Raw genomic sequence first — 10,969 nt, forward strand, 5'->3', positions numbered from 1 at the left:
CCACACTGTTGGGTCTATTAGTGTCTAAGTTCAAAAGGGGATGGGTGAATTGAGCTTATAAAATTTTCGCAGGAACACACAATTTTCAGTATATCAGAGGCAAAAGAACATATTGTTTTTACATGAAACAGATTGATTCTTCAGAGCAGTCTAGCACAATTTGAATTTTTTCAAATTAGAATTGTAATCAACAAAGGGTTATAACAGAATTAGATTGGTTAGATTTTATGAGTATGAAGAATACAGCTATGCCAAGAAATCAACCAAATTCATTCAACACAAGGTTTTAAAGAGAATGAATCTTTCTCAGGTTTTAATGAGTAGATTATTTGTTCACAAACCAATTAAGACTTCGTATACAACTACCTTGTTTGTGATTAGAGACCTTTAACAGATCAGGAAAAACAGTTTCTATTAAACCCAGAATTAACAGATTCAATTTCAAAAGAATAGATTTAGTTCTTGACAAAATTAAGCAAAACCAGAAATGAGTGCTGGGATGAGAAGAAAAGGCACGCAAGTTTTTATACTGGTTCACTCATACAGAGCTACATCCAGTTTCACCTTACTCCAAGGTGGAATCCACTAAGAAACAGTATCAATCACTTACAACCACACCAGTTCTTGAACACTACAAGAACAACACAACCAATGCTGAAAAACCCTATTTCAGCACACCTTGCACTCCAAGAAACCCTATCAAGGAGTGACTAACACTTACACCCTTACAAATCAGAATAATGGAAATATTACACCTGAAGAGAAGATGCAAGAACTCAAAACTAGTAGTTCAATTTGCTGCAGAACTGCACCAGCACCTTCACCAAGATCAAAGGTTTCCTAGAACAAGCACACTTGAAGATCCCTTTGGAAAACCTTTCAAAAATCCTTTTCAATCCTTCTTCTCACATAGAAAGTATTTGATCTCTGTCAAAAACGTAATTGCTCAGCATCCTTTCATGTGAGAGAGGCTTTTCTTTATATAGAAAACAGTTTCTAACTTCTTTTCAAAAAATAGTTTAAAAACTGTTATGAAAACAACAGATTCAGTTTTGAACTTAACAGATTTATTTTGTGAAAACTGCCAACTCAGCTAACTGAAATAACTGTCTGATTTGTACCTTTGGTGCCCTAACTAACTTTCGAAAAACCTTTCAGCAGACCAAAGAATAAACCTGTTCTTTTACAGAGAAACAAATTTATTTTTGTGCAGTATCCTGATTTTAGGAGAAAACTCTAAAAAGCTTTTGAAAAAACTTTTAACCACTTCATGTGCTTGATCTAGGCTTGGTTAGGCATCTAGGATAGATCATGTAGCAAAAGGCAACCTTACACATACACAAGCCTACATACAAGATCATCTAAACCTATTACAAACTTCAAAACAGACTAGCTATTTTCTACATCAAACACACACTAACACTAGGTAGAGAAGAGGCTTCATCCATCTTCAACAATCTCCCCCTTTTTGATGGAGACAAAACCCCTTTGCACAACATGGCTTGATGATCAAAATCTGTATTATACTAACTGCCAAAACCTGCACAGTAATTTTTAGACATAAAACCAGAATTGAGCAGTTGTGAGTTTTGTGCTACCTTCATGTAGCTTGAGTCAGAACATCAACTTTTATGAGCTTTCTCTGTGAGCTGTTCTTCTCCCCCTTTGGATTCATCAAACAAAATAAAGCATGGGATAAAAACATACCAAAACATAGACATTCATCACAGTTCAAACTACAAAGCCAGTATTGAGTTCTATTACAAACCAAAATAAAACCAACTAAGAAACAGTGCAGAATAAAGACAAACAGATTAAACCCAGATTGTTCAACAACATATAAAAGATAAAGACTTAGAAATAGGATCACTTGTTGTTGTAGTAAAGCTCAGCTAGCTGCACTTGAACTCCTTCAAGTTGGTCATCCAAGTGTTGAAACCTGGCGTAAGTCATTTCATAGTGTGCCTTCTGTTCATATGTGAGTGTGTCCAGCCTGCTTAGTACTTGTCTTTCAAACATGGACAGAGGTTCACCTCTGTACTCAGGTTCCTCATATGCAACCATTGCATTTTGACTTGTAGCAGCAACATCTTCATGTCCAGCAGAGTGCACTGGTGATTCATCCATGTGCTGCACTCCATCAGCATTTTCTTCTTCTTCATTTGCTGGATCAGCTGCTTCATTTTCAGCTCTGTTTGCAGCATTCCTTCTAAATACCCAGCTATCATCCTCCTTTTGAAACCCCATCTTCAAGAGAGTAGAGTTGTCTATTTCACTAGCTGCCTTAATGGTGTCATTTCTCTCATTTGTAGTGTCAACTTCAAAATAATCGATTAGCTTTGACACAAAAATAGCATATGGAAAACTATAGTCTGGTAACCTTGTGGATTTGAGCATATGCTCCACCATTGTACTCACCCAATTTACCTTGAGTTGGTTCATGATACAGTACAGTAGAATCAAGTCCTCTTCATGAAGGGTAGCATGATTACTTCCTCTTGGAGTAAGTTGCCAAGCAATTATGTAGGCTAGAAGTCTTGGAATGATTGTGAGATTTCCAGCATGGAATCTAGCTACAGGTTCAGTAGGGTTTCTAACACAACTTCTGTAAAACTGCATCTTCTTGAATCCTTGAATTCCAGCAGTGTTCCCTTTGCTAACCTTCATTCCAGAGTACTTGATTCCTCCCACATTGCTCCATATTTCCCTTGTAATTTTCAGCTTCACACCTTTCACATGGGAGACCAAATTTTTGCCATCTTGAACCAAGTTGCTGTAGAATACTTTCACCAAGTCTGGATAGACATTTCCAGTCATCTCTAAGAAGTTCTTCAGCTTTTGATGCTTGAGCAAGGTTTTTGCTTCAGTCAGATTTTCTTCCCTTAACCAAGAGAATTCTAGCACTTTGGGCGCATTGACTTGTTTTCTGCTTGTCTCATGGATGAACCTTGTCATTACTTCAGAATCTCCAGCAAACCATTTCTCCAGAATACCTTGGTTGCTGCTGGATTGCTCTTTGGATTTCTTCTTTTTGTGTGATGAGGATGCCATGCTCAATCTGTTGTTACCTGCACCTGTTTATTAATATACAATTCCAGCTAGGAAAAAAAATTGCAGTTCAGATTATCACTCAAAACAGAAACGAAACCTGTAGTGAAGCAGATGTGAACCTGGACAGCTTATAGCACAGATGAGAAGGTGTGAGAGAAAAAATTGATTTGTGCTAGGTTTATATAGAGCCTTTAAATCAAATTTCAAAAGATCACAAACTTTAAAAGAAAATCAGTTTAAATCAGATTTCAGGAATTATTGATTATCAGAAAAAATCAATTTGATATGCTTCAGATTTTATTCCTGTGGTGCAGAAGATGCAGGTGTTGATTTGCGCAAGAATATGTTGGAACCATATTTTATTTTGATAAATCAAATCTGTTGCACTTACACACAATCCAATCAGTTAGGATACCCATAAGCTAATTGGCATAGGCCTGCTGGTTAATAATCGTAAAAGCGGTCAAGGATAAAGTGAGAGAGAGAAAAGTAAATCTTTCTCTTTCCTAGTCACAACTGTGATTCTGAAACAGGGAACAAAACATGTTAAACTATAAAATAACAGATTGAAATTTTTACTGCAGAGGACAATTTAAGCTAATGATACCCAATTCATTTAGAAGAAAATAAAACCTGTCTTTAGCAAGAAGTTTAGTGAATAGATCAGCCAATTGAAATTCAGTGCTAATGAATTTTATATCACAAGTTCCATTAGCTATATGTTCTCTTAGAAAGTGATGTCTAATTTCAATATGTTTAGTTCTTGAGTGCATGACAGGATTCTTAGACAGATTTATGGCACTAGTATTATCACAATTTATAGGTATCTTGTTTAACAAAATTCCAAAATCACTTAGCTGCTGCCTTAGCCATAAGGTTTGAGCACAACAACTTCCAGCAGCTATGTATTCTGCCTCTGCTGTAGAGAGAGCAACACAAGCTTGTTTCTTGCAATGCCAAGAGATTAGGCTTGATCCAAGCATGTGACAAGTCTCACTTGTGCTTTTTCTGTCAACCTTGCAACCTGCAAAGTCAGAGTCTGAAAAACCAGTTAAATTTAAAGATACATTGTTAGGATACCATAATCCAACATCCTTAGATCCTTGCAAGTATTTCAGAATTCTCTTTGCTGCATTGTAGTGTGATTCCTTTGGAGCAGATTGATATCTAGCACATAAGCACACAGCAAACATAATGTCAGGCCTGCTGGCAGTTAAGTATAATAAGGAACCAATTAAACCCCTATACTTAGTTTGAACCAATAGGAGTGCTGATTGCTTTGCATTGATCCATATCAAACCTCTTAAGCAGCTCCTTGCAGTATTTTTCTTGGCTTATGAAAATTCCATCCTTGAGTTGTTTAACTTGTAGTCCAAGGAAGAAATTCATTTCTCCTAACGTTGACATCTCAAACTCACTTTTCATTGTTTTCACAAAGTCTTCACACATCTCTTCATTTGTGGATCCAAAGATAATATCATCTACATAGACTTGCACAAGTATAATGTCTTCTCTTTTCTTCTTTATAAAGAGAGTTTTATCAGAATTGCCACGGCTATATCTTTGAGAGAGCAGAAATTCACTTAGCCTCTCATACCATTGCCTAGGTGCTTGCTTCAATCCATATAAGGCCTTCTTAAGCATGTACACATGTTCTGGATTTTTGTGATATTCAAACCCTGGAGGCTGAGATACAAACACCTCTTCATTGATTTAACCATTTAGGAATGCACTCTTGACATCCATTTGAAACAACTTGAAACCTTGTATGCTGGAAAATGCTAGAAGTAATCTGACAGCTTCAAGACGTGCTACTGGTGCATAGGTTTCACCAAAATCAATTCCCTCTTCTTGGTTATAACCTTTAGCAACCAGCCTTGCTTTATTTCTAGTGATAGCCCCATGTTCATCCATCTTGTTCCTGTACACCCACTTGGTTCCTATGATGTTCATCTCATGCTCTCTTGGAACCAAAGTCCATACTTCATTGTATTCAAACTGGTTCAGTTCTTCCTGCATTGCTGTGATCCAATTCTTGCATTGCTTAATGAGTAGATTATTTGTTCACAAACCAATTAAGACTTCGTATACAACTACCTTGTTTGTGATTAGAGACCTTTAACAGATCAGGAAAAACAATTTCTATTAAACCCAGAATTAACAGATTCAATTTCAAAAGAACAGATTTAGTTCTTGACAGAATTAAGCAAAACCAGAAATGAGTGTTGGTGATGAGAATCAAATAAAGGAGGCTTTTATTAATGAAGGGAGAGGTCATTCACCTACACATTTGAAGTTCTTCCTTCTAGTCTTTTCAAAATTAAAAGAAGACATAAAATAAAGAGAGGATCAAGCCTAAAGCCAAAGAAGTCTACAAGTTTTCAAGAATAGGCTTCATTTAAATATCTCACTTTATAGTTTCTTTTATAAATTTGTAAATAATATAGAATGTTTAAATACATAGTTTTTAGGAAAGGTGCTTAGAGGGAAACCTTAGATACCTCTTTTGTAAAAGCATCTTTAGGCATTAGTTTAGAATTTTCTAGAAGGTGACTCTTCATGCTTCACTTTAGGTGCTAGAAGTGAGTAGCATGCAAGGGACTTTTGGTTAGCTTGTTTTGTAAGCTTCATGACCAGCCCTTGCTCCTATAAAAGGAGGGCTTAGGTCCTTCATAATGCAGATTTGGAATTTGTAGTAAAGAAACTCTCCCAATTTGGTGATTGAGTGAGTGAGATTTGATTTCTCCTCTTCCTAGTCTCATCTTGAGAGCCTTGGTTCTCTCAAGTGGCGGCAATTCACACTTATCTTGGAGCAATCACACTTCAAGTGGCGTGTTCATCAATCAAGTTCTTCATCCACATAAGTTTCCTCTCTTCTCCATTTAGTTCTTCCATTTCCATGTCCATATGAACTCTAAAACAAGTGTAGTTTCTTTTATTCGGTTCATCTTCCTTTTCTTGCACTTTTGTTCGGTTCTTTTCAATTTCTTACTGTTTTAATTCAGTTCAGTAGCTCCTTTTCATGTTTTGTTTGGTTCAATTGCTTTCTTTAGAGTTTCAATCGGTTCATTTACTTTTCCTCTCATTTTAATCAGTTCAATTTGACAATAATTGGAACTTCCATATGAGTTTGTGTTTTGGCACTAGTTTTGGTGAGTTCTTGTTCATAGAACCTTGATCCAATTCTATGATAAAGTGCCTATCTCATAACCAACTCAAGATGATTCCTAAGAATGTCAAGAATCATTCTAATTGTGCTAGTGGAATCACATCAGCTGGGATGAGAAGAAAAGGCACGCAAGTTTTTATACTGGTTCACTCATACAGAGCTACATCCAGTTTCACCTTACTCCAAGGTGGAATCCACTAAGAAACGGTATCAATCACTTACAACCACACCAGTTCTTGAACACTACAAGAACAACACAACCAATGCTGAAAAACCCTATTTCAGCACACCTTGCACTCCAAGAAACCCTATCAAGGAGTGACTAACACTTACACCCTTACAAATCAGAATAAAGAAAAGATTACACCTGAAGAGAAGATGCAAGAACTCAAAACCAGTAGTTCAATTTGCTGCAGAACTGCACCAGCACCTTCACCAAGATCAAAGGTTTCCTAGAACAAGCACACTTGAATATCCCTTTGGAAAACCTTTCAAAAATCCTTTTCAATCCTTCTTCTCACATAGAAAGTATTTGATCTCTGTCAAAAACGTAATTGCTCAGCATCCTTTCATGTGAGAGAGGCTTTTCTTTATATAGAAAACAGTTTCTAACTTCTTTTCAAAAAACAGTTGAAAAGCTGTTATGCTCAGCATCCTGTTCTTTTACAGAGAAACAAATTTATTTTTGTGCAGTATCCTAATTTTAGGAGAAAACCCTAAAAAGCTTTTGAAAAAACTTTTAACCACTTCATGTGTTTGACCTATGCTTGGTTAGGCATCTAGGATAGATCATGTAGCAAAAGGCAACCTTACACATACACAAGCCTACATACAAGATCATCTAAACCTATTACAAACTTCAAAACAGACTAGCTATTTTCTACATCAAACACACATTAACACTAGGTAGAGAAGAGGCTTCATCCATCTTCAACACACACCACACCAACAATGCAACCTAACATAGGTGAAAAAAACTTGTTGCACTTGATTGCCTCTTGCTGGAAGCACCAACCAGCAACTCTTTCCCAACCTAACTTTGGCATCACATTAGGTGTGCCATTCGGAGCTCCATACATAGGCCAACAATCCACTACAGTTGATAAGAATCTACCCTGCATCTACCGCACCAAACAGACCAAAAAAGACCCCTTGAATGATGCATTGAAAGCCAAGTTAAAACCTCAAGAGCGTAGATGAATCCTCCTACATTTGTTGGCCCCTTACAGTAAACCAGTGAGCTTCACCTACAACCAACCAGCAACTACCACCACACAAAAAACTAGCAAACCAGCACTGACAGTGCATCATATGTGAAATGCGAGGCTCCATTCAAAGGTAAACCAACCTCTTCGGAGTTGAAAACCATCTGATTTAATTAACATCACTACAAACAACCACTCCAGACATCATATTAGCATGGGTTTTAAATCCAGAAACCATCTGATTTGATTCTACCTTGCCTTTTCGTGTCAAAAACCAGAAAAAACCTCTTCAAACATCAGTATCATCCAATAAATGAGACCTCCTTGGAGCTTGTTTCATAGGCCATAATAAACCCCTTGAGTAAGATGTTAGAATCCAAACTAAGGTGTCAAAAATAGAGGTCTGCATTGCCACTGATGTCCCTTGTTGAGGTGCTAGACATTGGACATTTCCTGCTACCTCAACCATTGAGTTAGACGTTCCATGAAAAAACTCCATAAAAAAACTTCTATGGTTGTAGCAAGCTCCATGATAAGATTTGAAAAAGTATTCCTTCTTCATTTTCCTTCACATGAGCACCAGGACACCTTGCACTGCCTGCACCTCCTTTTCCTATCAATTCCTTTGACAACTCAGCTCTCTTAGCATACCTGCAACAACACAGGCAGCACCCAAAAACTGGTTTAGCTACAGAGAAGTTGATAAATTCCCTTACAAATGTTTAAGCATAACTCATAGACCAAGGTTATTAGCCTTAAACATCTTTAACCTACACTCCACCATCCAGCATCCAAGACCAAGCCACATAAGCTATGCATATTGCAAATAGCTTTTACACCAAAAGCGTATGGAATGCTCCATCCAAGACAACTTTGTGCATTCAGTAACCTGTAATAATTGAGTCACCCCTGCTTGCAGGGTCTGCATCGGATCTGCTACTCCACACACCTCCTTCACAGACATACCACTTCTTGCTTCCTTCCTCCTCCAAGGCAAAACAACACTGCCCTTTTTCCTCCTCCAAGGAAACTTGGCTCCACCTAATGCCACTTACTTATAGCTACTAATGCAGGACATTGGATTCAAAACCCAATCTGCAAAAGAGTAGTTAAATTTATGTGCCTTATGGTTCATCTATAACCACGATTTAAGTTAGGCCTTTTGGAACACTTCTGCATCTGCAACTCCTTGGTTGAACACAACTGAGTTTCTATGCTCCCACATACACCGGACTATAGCTGCCCATACCCCTTTCCAAACCAAGTTTTGTTTATTACTACTTTGGATCAGGTGAAAGCTCTCAAAGTGAGTTATAAGATCTTTATGTTGGACAAATAAGATTCCAATCCATTTAAAGCACAAGAACCAAACGCACAAGGCATTTGCATTCCAGGAAGAGGTGTTGACAAGACTCTTCCTTGGTTTGACATAAGGCACAAACAATAGTGTTCAACATCACCCCTTTCCTACTCAAACACTCTCTTGTTGGCATTCTACCCAACAATACCCTCCAGGTTGTAATCGTCACATTTGGGAATGCCTTAATCTTCCATAGGTACTTGAACGCATCAATTTGAGGGCCCCTTTCAGACTTGGCTAGGCATTCATATGCAAAATTAACCGTAAAGCATCCGGATTCATCACATCTCCACACCTGGGCATCCTTCTCTTCCTTAATTATAATGGCCCTGGAAATGTGCATACCAAGCTCTATTTTCATCGGGGTTTCCCACTCAAATCTACCACACCTCCACCTCAAGGTCCATCGCCACGCCGATTCTTCCCACACACCTACCTCTTCCACCTTTTGACCCTGATTCAACGGCAGAGAGTACAATCTGGGGAACAAAGTTTTGAGAGTAGAATTTTCAACTCACACATCCTCCCATAATCTTGCTTTGTCTCCACTCCCTAATTTCCAACTGACTTCTTCTTGAAACCACCCATCTCCTCTTCCCTCCTTACAAACCTTCAATAAATCTCTCCACCACCAGGATTGGAGTTTCACTGATGTTTGAGAGGTATCGAGTTCCAGACCATACTTTGAGTCCAAACACTCCTTCCACCTCCCTTTCTCGTTAGAGATACAGCGCCATCTCCACTTAGGCAAGAGCGCAACATTAAACTTTCGAATGTCTCTGAGGCCCAACCTTCATTCCTTTCTTGGTTTACATAAGATTTTCCAACTAACCCATGAGATCGGTCTCTTCTCCTTTCTCCATCCCCACAAAAACATCCTTTGGATATTGATAATGCTTTTGCATACCAACTCCGGTGCTTTAAACATAGACAGGTAGTAAAGCGGTATGGCAGTGATAACATATTTGATTAAACATATTCTTCATGCCATAGATAAGAATCTCCCTTTCCACACATTGAGCCTGGATTTCAGCTTGTTCTTCCTTGGATTTCCCCCCACTTCTAGGCCCAAGTAGGTAAACGGAATACCCATATGAGCACAGTTCAAGGTCTTTGTATAGCAGTCAATATTGCTTATAAGGACATTAATGTCTGCTAACTTTGACTTATGGAAGTTAATCAGGCCTGAGGCTAACTCAAAATCCCTTAGGATAGCTTTTAGACTCATTACATTGGTAAAGGAATCCTCACATAAAAATAAGGTATCATCTGCAAACTGAAGGATGCACAGTTCAACCTCCTTTCTTCCGAATTTTAGGCTAGATAACATATTGGTCTTCACAACTTGTCTTACTAGCCCGACAAGGCATTTGGCAACCACTATAAAGAGGAAAGGGGCTAAGGGATCGCCCTATCTCAACCCTCTCGACGGTTTAAATTCCTTCGTAGGACTCCCATTGACTAGCATTGACATAGTAGCACTTTCTAGGCATCCTTGGATCCACATAATCCACCTATGTGAAACCCCATCCTATGTAGCATGTCATAAAGGAACTCCCATCTGACTGAGTCATATGCCTTTTCAAAATCCACTTTTAAGCACAATCCACTCCTCTTACCCTTCCTTAGATCCTCTACCACCTCATTAACCATAAGCACGCTATCTAGAATCCTTCTGTCCTATAGGAATACCGATTGACTGTCATCAATGGAGTGTTTGTTCTTGTATTACTTTTTTTGTTATATCTTTAGTGTCTCGGAGTAGATCAAAGGTGGGTATAATTTCCTTCGAGTCATGTTGTCACGAACTTTTTGTTTATCTATGTAGTTTTGATTAAGGTTTGTGGATGACAAAGTTCATTCATGATATCAGATTTCTTGTACGTGCCTCCACTTAGGTTTTTGTGCATTTATGAAACAGACTTGTTTTTGTGATTGATATATTCCATTTGTATAGGGTAAAAGATTGATCTTGATCTTTCCTGCATAAGGGTTGAGACACCCTTAAAGTGTTTCATATCTATTTCATTTTTTCATTGCTGAAAAAAAAATACACAAAATTTCAAACCTTGTTCCTTTCATTTTTTAATTTTTTTTTTTTTTGATAAAGAATAAATAAATTAAATGAATAATTTATGAATGCTTCAACACGTATAAAAATTAATAATTGGCGTGTCTCTCAAT

Source organism: Phaseolus vulgaris, chromosome 9 (assembly GCF_000499845.2).
Source record: "Phaseolus vulgaris cultivar G19833 chromosome 9, P. vulgaris v2.0, whole genome shotgun sequence".
NCBI classification, from domain to species: domain Eukaryota; kingdom Viridiplantae; phylum Streptophyta; class Magnoliopsida; order Fabales; family Fabaceae; genus Phaseolus; species Phaseolus vulgaris.